The 10,489-nt window shown below is 35.5% G+C and overlaps 1 non-coding gene across 1 annotated transcript; it reads right to left on the bottom strand.

Annotated features, from left to right (window-relative positions):
* Positions 1 to 9,429: 9,429 nt before the first annotated feature.
* Positions 9,430 to 9,582, bottom strand: LOC115030472 (small nucleolar RNA SNORA38). The gene has a single exon (XR_003836068.1). It is a non-coding gene; the product is annotated as a small nucleolar RNA SNORA38 (small nucleolar RNA).
* Between the last annotated feature and the right edge of the window lie 907 nt (positions 9,583 to 10,489).

Below are 10,489 nucleotides of genomic sequence, written 5' to 3'. Positions count from 1 at the left end.
CTACAGCTCGAATTCCACAGCCAATGTCCAATGAACCTGGCTACCAGCTCGACCCAGCTGAAAGCACACTGGAAATGTAAAGCTATGAAGCCAATATTATTTTAAGTGAATCAGTGCGAGGGTCACTGCAGAAACTTCCATTATTATTTTTCTAAGGCAGAAGGGTTTTGGTGGTTTTTTTCCCTTGTTCTTTGATTGCAATGGAGGCGTTTGAAAGACAGAAATTATTTTGAAGAAAATATCTACTAGCTGTTCTCAGTTACTATAGGTGAAATTAAGTGAGATCACAGAGATTTTATACATCCAAAGGTATTTACACCTCTCCTGTTTGCTTTCATGGTAGAGTCTCCCAAGTCCCAGAGAGCACCTCCACTATTCAGTCAGCATCGGCAGTAATCAAATGAGGCAAAAGGGGAAGATGAACAAATTGTGAAAGGGCCTTTCATTGTCTTTGCCGAGCCAGGAACACACAGCCAAACCTCCAGAACTGGTGCAAGGCCCTGCCCAACTGCCACAAGGCTTAGTTAGGAATGTGGCTTTCTGATGTCTCTGGGGAAGAATGTGAAGTGTGATTTGATGCATTTTCTCAGCCACTCCATCCAAAGTTGTAACTGCATTAAATCTTCCATCTTTGTGCTTTCCAATTGGTATGGGCATTCTGGAAGAAAAGATATAGTTTCCAAAATGCAATGCTTATTTTACTTGCTTAGTGTCAATTAAGTTCCTGCACAATTTATTATCAATTTAACTGAACCTCATGGAGGTGTCAAGAGCCTGTGCCAGTTTGGAAGTGGGGTTTGAGGAGAAAAGAAAGAAGGGTTTAAGAAGCATTACATTCTAACTTCCCAAACAGATGGTTCTTGTCTTGGCCATTGTCCCAGAGAATCGTCTTCTGGAATGTTCCAAGAGACAGACTGATTCAGTCTATGGCTTGCTCTAGGGGAGAAATTAAAAAGGATCACAAGATATTTCCTCGTTCCCTTTGGTACTACTTACGTTCCTTTCAACACATCACTAACTATGCAAACACAGAGAACTCCATGTCATCTTTTAGGTTATCCAAGACCCACTACCCAGACTAATGTTTTCCACCTGTACCCTTCATAAAGTTTCTCTTTCCTCTCTTTCTCACATCAGAAGGGTGAAGCCTTTGGCTCTTCTGATCTTTGCTTATTAGAAATTTAAGTACAAGTGAAGTATTGTTATTGACTGGCGTTAATGATTTGCTTATTTAATCCCCCACAGATATATCTGGATTTAAAAATGAAAATCTGGAATCTTGGGAAAGCCATTCCTTATGTCCAGAATAATTTTTTTGTCATTATTATTTTTATTTTTTTATTTTTGTGGTTTTTGGTGGCAGGATCTAATGTCACTTAGTCTGGGGTTCGGACTCACTGTGTAGCTGCTTTGAGCTTCTGATCCTCTTGCCCCCAACTCCAGACTGCTAGGAATCCCAAATGCAAAATTAGTTGTTTCAAAGGTGGACTATCAGGAATGTCATGGTAGTTCAAACAGGGAGTTGTTCTAAAATAACTCCAATACCAATATATTTTTCTCTTGAAGAATCTATTATCATTGTATGTTCTTGATATTTGTGTATGCGTGTGCGTGTGCATGTGTGCTGCAGTGTCTGTGCAGAGGTCAGATGACAATTTGGTGGAATAATTTCTTTCTTTCTACCTTTTCATTGGTTCTGGGAATTAAACTTAGGCCATCATGCATGCATAATAGAGTGTCAAATGCCTTTGTCTTGAACAATCTCACTGGTCCCGTCTTTACTTTTAAATGGTTTATTAAATTAAATGGTTTATGACAATATTTAGTATCATTTATTCAGATGTTTGTGTATTTAGCTCATCTGACACTTACTGTTTATATACAGTCTGTGAAATATTATCATAGTAGCTGAGAATGTGTGAGTATACAGCTAGTGTTTTCAAAGTGGTACTGGTAGGAGACAAGATACCAAACTATATAGATAGCATTAAGTACGTTTTACCATTTTAACTTTATGAGATGCAGTCCACATATACTAACATGCTCTCATTTTTAAATGTTCAGAACTGATTAAATTGGATAAATGTATGCATCTGTGCAAACTCAACTACAATCATGGCCCAGGGTTCTTCTATCATCTCAGAAAGGTAACAGGTATGTCCACCCTGTTCTAATTCCCAGCCCTGGCAACCTTGGCTTTGCCTTCTGCCTATAGAATTCTGTATATATGGATTCATACAGTGGGCACTCTTTTATATTTGGCCTTCTATACTCAGTATCACGTTTCAGAGATTCATCTGTGTTTCATTTCAGTAGTTTATCGCATCTTACTACCGAGTGGTACTTCACTGTAAGGCTAGCACACTGTTTATCCACATACAAACTGTGGATCGACACTTGGATTGTCTCTAGGCTTAGACTATAATGAATCAAGCTGCTGTGAATTTTTAAAACCAGTCTTTATGTAGACATATGTTTCATTTCTCTTAGGAATAAATACTTAGGAGTGAAAATACTGCATTATGATAAATGCAAATTTAACGTGACAAAAATGACTTCAAAGTGACTGTGCCATTTTGCGTTCTTCAGAGTAGTTCATGAAAGTTCTAGTTGCTCCAAATTTCTAAAGTAGTCAATCATTTAAATTTCAACCACGTTAGCAAACTGTACTGTTGTGTAATTTAATTGTAATGTGTAATTCCCTAGTCACTAGTAATGGCAGTCATTTCTTCACAAGTTTCATAGTTGTTTAGGTTTCTTCACTGCAACCTTTGTTTTCTACCAACTGTTAAAGCATGTTTTCTTTCTTCATATTGAATTAGGGTTTTCATATATCCTTGGCTCCAAGTTCTTTGTCATATCACAACACAAATAATTTTTCCTAGGGTATGATTGACTTTCAATGTCTTTTAAAATCAAAAGCTCTTAGCTCTTGTGATTCACATTTTTTTTCTTTTAAGATTCATTTGGTAATATTCTGTGACATTGTTGATGATCTCTAAATCAGGAAGTTCTGCTTCATTTTTCTCATGAGTTTTGTAATTATTTATTCCTAGGTCTGTTTCAAATGAAATTGTGTACATGGCATAAGCTGGGAAAGTTTTGATTTTGGTCTGGTGAGGTGGCCCATCCACTAAAGTTCTTGCTACATAACTTTGAGAATCGGGGTTTGTCATCATTACTCACATAAACAGGTACACACAACAGTCTATGTCTATAACTTCTGCACAGTGGGTAGAGAGAGGAAAATTCCTGGATCTCATTGGCCAGTTTTGCCAAACCATAAGCCTCAGGACCCTGTTACAAAAATAAGGTAGAGAGTGATGGAGAAAGCCCTCTGACACTCACCTCTAGTGTACACACACACACACACACACACGCACACATACAAACACACACAAAAGCATACACATACTCACATGCACAAACACATGCACAAACATGCCGCTACACAAGTGGATATTTAATGTTTCTGCAATGTTTTTTAGAAACTACTTTCTCATTGATAGACTTGACATTCTTGCTGAAAAACACCTAATTCCATATGTGTATAATTTGTGACTTTTTACTCTGCTCTGTGAATATGTAATGTCATTAATTACACAGTGTCTTGATTACTGTAGTTATAAAGTAGACTTTTGAGGTTTCTATCTTATGACTAGAAAAATCTTCACAATTTCCAGAATTAATACTTCTGGAACTTTGAGCTTTAAAGACCTGTGAATTAGTCTTGGAGGAGAGGGATATCCACTTTGAAAATTTTGAATCTTCTGATTCATGAACACAGTATATTTCCCCTTGAAATTAGGTTGTGTACAATTTCTTTAGCATTTGGTTTGCATTCAGTTAAACTTATCTGCGATGTCATTATTTTCATTATAGCAATTATTTTCTCTTGCCCTTTAGAAATAGACTTTCACTGTGATAATGGACACATAACTGGTTGGGAAAGAAGGATAAAATCCTCAAGTTTTAACTACTTTTTAGATTATGAAATTATACAGCAAATTGAGAAGAGATAACCCAAATCTTTCCTGAGCTATTTTTGAGTTATTATTCAAACATCTTTTAACCTAGGTATCAGTTACCCACCACAAAAGATTCTGAGACACATAAATAATCTTGAACACAGTCATTAATTATTCTTTTCCATCACCTCTCTTTTTGGATCTTACTTATTCCTTTTCCTTGTAGAAGTAAACATGAATGTGTAAAGTGATAAATTTCACCAAAAACACTGCCTTGGTAAGAAGCATGTTATATTTTCATCAGCTTCAAACTCTTCCAACATTTGACAAAGGCATCACTTAAAGCTATATCATTATATATTATATAATTAATAACATTTCATATTATAACATATATTAATTTTCAGTTATCCTTACACCCTGTCTTTATTGCTTTCTTCTTAAGTGGAAGTGGAGCTACATGTAGTATTTTAATTCTAAATTTGTTGCAATTTGTTTACAGACCGATATATTTACTAAAATAAAAGTTCAATATGCACTTGAGTGTGATATTTAGTCTCAGGATTTCTGTGGCACGATCCCTATGGTCACATAGGTCAAAGTGATTGATAGATTAGTTCAGATCACTTACATGATAAGTAATTTTTCTGTGTTTAGATCTAAGAATTCCTGGAAAAAGAAACAGTGTTGAAATTGTCAGTAACATTTAGGTTTAAAAAGAAAGTCTTCCCATGTTCTTAAGGTTTTTTGTTTTTTTGTTTGTTTGTTTTTTTATGTTTTTCTTCATTAACACAGAGTTTAGGATTTTTCATCTTGCTGACTGTCCTATCATTATGAAATGACAATGTATCTCCTGAAGAGGGAGTAATTCATGATTCATTTAAAAAAGACTTTTTGCAGATAATGATATAGACATCCTGCATTGCTCATACTAATGATTTCTTTACAAAGTATGACTTTTCCTCTATTTTACAAATGAGGAAGTAGAGGCTCAGAGGTAAAGCAATTAACCCACACAGCTGGTAGTTACTGCTGTGGATATTTAAACGGTCATCTACATGCTGAGCCCACACTTTGATTCACAGTGTTAGCATGCTTCTCTGGATTATTTTGTTGTTTTTTTAATTAGTATTTTTTTCCCGAAGTAATTTTACTCCTTCCCTTTCCTTTATTCAAAACCTCCCATATACTCTTCTTTGATCTTTTCCAAATTCCTGGTCTCTTTTAAAATTGTCATTTTACAAACACACACACACACACACACACACACACACACACACACACACACACAAATTAATATTGGATAACCATTTACTGTGTTCTTCTCTGGGGAAAACTATTTCTCCCACTCTCAGCATTTTTTTAAAGTCATCTTTAAGTCAACTTATACACATTAGTACATCTTTTCTTGTAGTCCTTGTTCGGCTCCCACTTTCGGTAGCCATTTTAGTAAGAGTTAAAGGTGCAGCTTCTGACACCATCTGACAGAAATCTTCCTGTTCTTCTGCCTTTTGCAATCTTTGTACTCTCTTCCAAAATTATCCTTGTGTTTTCGGTACAAGTTGTATTGTAGACATATCAGTTGGGACTAGCCTCCAGAACTCTGTATTTTGATTGGCTGTGATTTTTAAAATTGCCTTTGTCTATTTAAAGAGAAATTTCCTTGGTAGGAGATGGGGGATATGTGCCAGTATAAGGTGAAATATTTATAATGCCACCAGGCATTATTCTGGTCTAGTAAAGTGGCAGTGATGGGTTCTCCTCATGAGATCCATTCATTAGCCCTTGGTGGTTAGGTTTCCAGTACAAGGCGTGATTTCCTTCTTGTTGGTAGGGTCTTAAGTCCACTTAGAGATCTATTGGTTACTGCCAAAGTATGGGTACCACTACTGCACCTTAGCGATTATCATGCAATGCTCATTGTTGATGTGGTTTACAGGTGCTAGAGTTGGGTAGAATTTTTGGTTGCTTCCTTCCCTTGGTAGAATACAAGGTGCCTTTGATGAAAGCTCATTCTCAGAGAGAGGGCATTCAGGTCAGTTAGTTCCATCTCAGGGACCCCTGAGCTCTGCATTTGAAGTGCACGATATCTTCAGCAATATAGAATTATCTTCTGAGAGGAAAGCCACAGCAATAGCACTAGAAGTTAATCTTTTAGGAGTCTTAAAGAAAATCTTGACCAAAAACTTAAAAAGGGCTTCTTCTATCTGTTGTTGGGCTTCTTGTTAGATGGTCTTTGGATTTTGGAGGAAACATTGTTAGCCCAAATGGGACAATTTCATTTAAACTACTTACATACATTTATGGACTGAAAGTTTTGTTTTTTTGTTTGTTTGTTTGTTTTTGTTTTTCCAAGAAAGGGTTTCTCTGTGTAGCCTTTGCTGTCCTGGAACTCACTCTGTAGACCAGGCTGGCCAGAGAATTCAGAGATCTGCCTACCTCTGCCTGTTGCTACTGCTAGGATTAGGGGCATGTACCTACATCAATTCAGTAGGCTAATGTTTTTTTTTTTTTATATATGACTTCCTTTATACTTTTATTTTTCTATAGAAGTATCTGTGCACGGATGGGTCTCTCAGTGAAAATCTATGCTCTTCATTTGGAATGTTTAGATAATATTTAATAAAACTATTAGCATTCTTGATCTTAGATATGTCCTCTTGAGATTTATTTTCCACTTTTACATCATTGCTGTCTTTGTTCTTCTCTTTCATTCTTTTAAATGAATGTAATAATTTTTCATGTTCTATTTTGTCTTCACTATTGGCCTATGTCCTTTATATATAACAATGTTACACTATGTTGTTTAAATAGTATTTTTCTTTCCTTTTCAGTTTTTAGGTTACATGACATTTATGATATCTTTTGTTTCTTCAATTAATTTTGTTCAATGTAAAAACAAAATGAAATCTCTTAGCTTGTAGAACTTACAAAAGCAAAATACAGGACAAATATTGGCTATTGTCCACCTCTGACCAAGTGCTGGTATAAATATTCCTAAATTGACGTTTTGTGATACAGTCACGTTCCACATCTAGTGAGAGGGCCTCACCACAGCAATGGAACATTGTGTTCTTCTCCTTCTTGGTGATGCTTTTTTCAAGTTATTTCACCTCTCACCGAAGCACCAGTTTGTTGCAATATTGTTTTTAAAGCACTAATTGTCTTTTAAATAGAATTTAAAGTTAAGAAAACCATCTTTCATATTTACTCAAATATATGTCATTTGAGATGTTTTTTTCTAAACATGCACCCAGAATGCATTTTTATTTATTTATTTTTAATTTTTAATTTTTTTAGCTTGCCTTCATTTTAGACATTTAGTCATTTTTAAAAACATCTCTCTTGGGTGTGAATTCTCTTAGTTTCCTACTCATCTTTGCAGCGTTCCTTTAACCTACAAATATTCACTCAATCTAGAATTGTATGATGCGTTTTGGCACATTAAATATGATGCTTTGTTGACATTGGCTGTGCTCTTGATGAGAAATCTGTAGCAAATCTTATGTTTATTGCACTGCATGTAGACAATGAGTCAGATCCTGGCCCTTTAAATTTTTCTTTAAAGTCTATTACAATTTGATTATGATTTTCCTTCCTTTGGCTTTCTTTCGATATTATGATAATACATTTCATCAAATTAGGTATTTTGGTTATTATTTTTTTCATGAATCTTATTTTGTACATTCCTTATTCTCCTTCCTTTCTTTGACTGCAAATATACACATTATATATTAAGCTACTTAGTACATCTACAGGTGATATAAGTCCAAATAGTTTTTGAGACATGGTTTGTATATATTTTTATGTTAATGCATTTAGTTCACTGATGTTGGTTCTTCCTGAAGCTGTAATGTACTAGTAAGCCTATTACTTTCTTTTCCGTTTCAAATGATTTGTTCAGCTCTAGAAACTACATTGCTTCTTTTAAAGTCATTCTGTTTAAAGCCACATTCATTACGTTTATGTTTTCCTTTAAATAATAAAGCATGCTTGCTAATTTTCATCTTTGCTCTAATTTTCTTTTGGCTATGATAAGATATTCATCTCTTTGCTGCGAAGTCATATTTGAATCATATCACATTTTATGAACTTCATATACTGTAAGGCACACTATTTTTGTGGGGTATTTTGTGTGTGTGTGTGTGTTGTTTTGTTTTTTAACTTCTCTTTAAAGAATTTTAAACAATATTTGCCAAGAAGTATTATTTTATGGTCCACTTGTTTGGTTTTGTCTGTTTATTTTAAGTTTTGTTAGATTATGTTTAAAATAGCCTTTACCTCTGAGTTCATGGTGCAGCAAGACCAAGGCCATGGATGGTTGTGCATTGCGCACCCACAAACCGATTAAGCTTTGGGAATTTCCTGCTCACGGTTCCCTTGGTCTTCTCCAGCCTACATAGTTTCACCTGATATAGATCAGTAGTCACATGGAATTTAGCCCGTGACCCTTAGTGGCTTTTAGGTAGATAGATGGGAGACAATTTCTCTAAATCGTTCTGTCCTTGCCAGTGCCCGGTTCCAAGAAATTCTGTAGTTTTCTTTCTCCTTGGCAGAGAGATTCCTTCTTCAGAAAGCTAGAGAACAAGCCCTCCCCACTTCCCGCTCCACTAGGCACTGGGCAGCTTAGCTTTCTGTTGTCCAGCAGATGAAAATGTTTGTACACATTTAGTCTAGTGATATAATTATCTGGTTGGTTGTGCTGGAACTCAAATCCCCAGTCACTCGCTGCTTTCTAGATGAAAAAGAAGCAGCTTTTCCTGGGTAGCAAAGAATGGCAGGGCAATCTCTTTCATGAATGAAAGTATGAAAATTCATAGGAAACAAACCAAGACATAGAAATTTTGAAGGAGTTTTGAAGGCAAAACTCATTCTGATGCTTGAATGGCTATGCACACAGAGTTACACCTTTTGGGGGACAGGGGGTGTTCTCTGTAGATCTGATTAGGTTTATGAAAGCACAGAGGAGGTATACAACAAGGGTATCTCTGTTTGGGGATAAGTTAGAAAATTATTTACAGAATTGCAGAGGTATTTTTGAGCAAAATCTACGGGGAGAGAAAATGCAAAGAATTAAAGGAGGCAGTCCCAGAACCTTATGTGGAAGACTTGAATAGCTACAATGTGGAATAAATTGATCTGTAGGCTTGTAGGACACACAGGGAGACCCTTGACTGTAGCTAAGTAATAAGTTTAATCACAACCCAGAACCCCCTTCCCCCAACCCTACAAAAAATGACTTAAAGTTATGTATTTCAGTAGGCTGGACACAAATGTTTTGTGAGAAATTCATTAGCAAGAACCATGGATAGACAAAAATGATGTCTTTCAATTACAGACCCTCACTAAGGTTATGCAGTTATTTTTTCTTTGATAATGGAACAGAACAGAATAGAATAGAGAATGTCATTGTACATATTTCCAGGGTAGTTTTTAAAAGTTTTTTCTTTCTTTCTTTCTCCTCTGTGGGATGGTTGATCTTGAGCCTGCGCAGGGGTGAGGTGGGGTGGGGATGGGGAGTTGGTCCCAGACCTTTCCAAATCCACCAAATTTCTTTGCCTCGATTCTTACATGTCCAAGGACAGGGAACCCAAAACATGCCTTTGTAGGAGGATGGAAAAGTTTTATTTTACCAACTTACATTTGATTTTAATTTTATATGTCTATAGTAAGTCATCATCTAAATATATTTCTTCAAAATGTTAGGAAAAATGTTTTAAAGCCATCATGTTAGCAGACTATTAAAATTGTCTAGTTGAAAGATTATGGACTTTAGTTAAAGCATTTAAAATGGAAAGAGTGCAGATGAGAATGAAAAGACAAAAGCTCTAGGGTTGAGTTTTGTGAGTTTTGGGTTGAGAGTAACAGAATAGTAACATTGACTCTTTAAAACAATGTTTATATTGTGTTGCTGGGGGTTGAACCTAGAGACTTGTACCTGGTAGACATGTGCTTAACCATTTAGTTACAACCAAACAGAGTGCAATCTTTGAATTTTTCACCTATAGTAGAGTATTTGATGAAGATTAATAAGTCTCTGCTGGCCATATCATGTCAGACGAATACCAAAAATACAGAAGGAGTAGTTAGGAAAGAATCTAAGACATTCCTACTCCTAAACATTAAAATAAATCAGTCTTACAGTGACCCTCATTTGGAGACGGAAGATTATCTGACGTAGAGTAAAAGAGCAGGGCCATCCAGCAGAGCATAGACCAAGTTGGGAAAGAAACCAAATGAAACCAGACATTTTCTTCTCAATACATTATTTTATTTTTTGTCTTAAGAAAAAAAAAAAGATTTGATGATGAAGTAAAACCCATTGGATGATTTTGACAAAATATAGAAATATAGAAGATCGACAGAACTGTACATTATATGTAGTGCATGAGACCTTAAGCCCTTGATGACATTTATCTTCACTTGTGTGAAGAGATTTAATAAAGTAATTTATTAGGTCCCTTCTCACTCATAAAAAGAAATGTCGTAAAAGACATATTCCTTCATATATTCTCCATATA

The sequence above is a fragment of the Mus caroli genome, unplaced genomic scaffold, assembly GCF_978045245.1.
Source record: "Mus caroli unplaced genomic scaffold, Mus_caroli_1 scaffold_2, whole genome shotgun sequence".
Lineage (NCBI taxonomy): Eukaryota > Metazoa > Chordata > Mammalia > Rodentia > Muridae > Mus > Mus caroli.
This window is presented reverse-complemented; position numbering and strand designations above follow the sequence as displayed.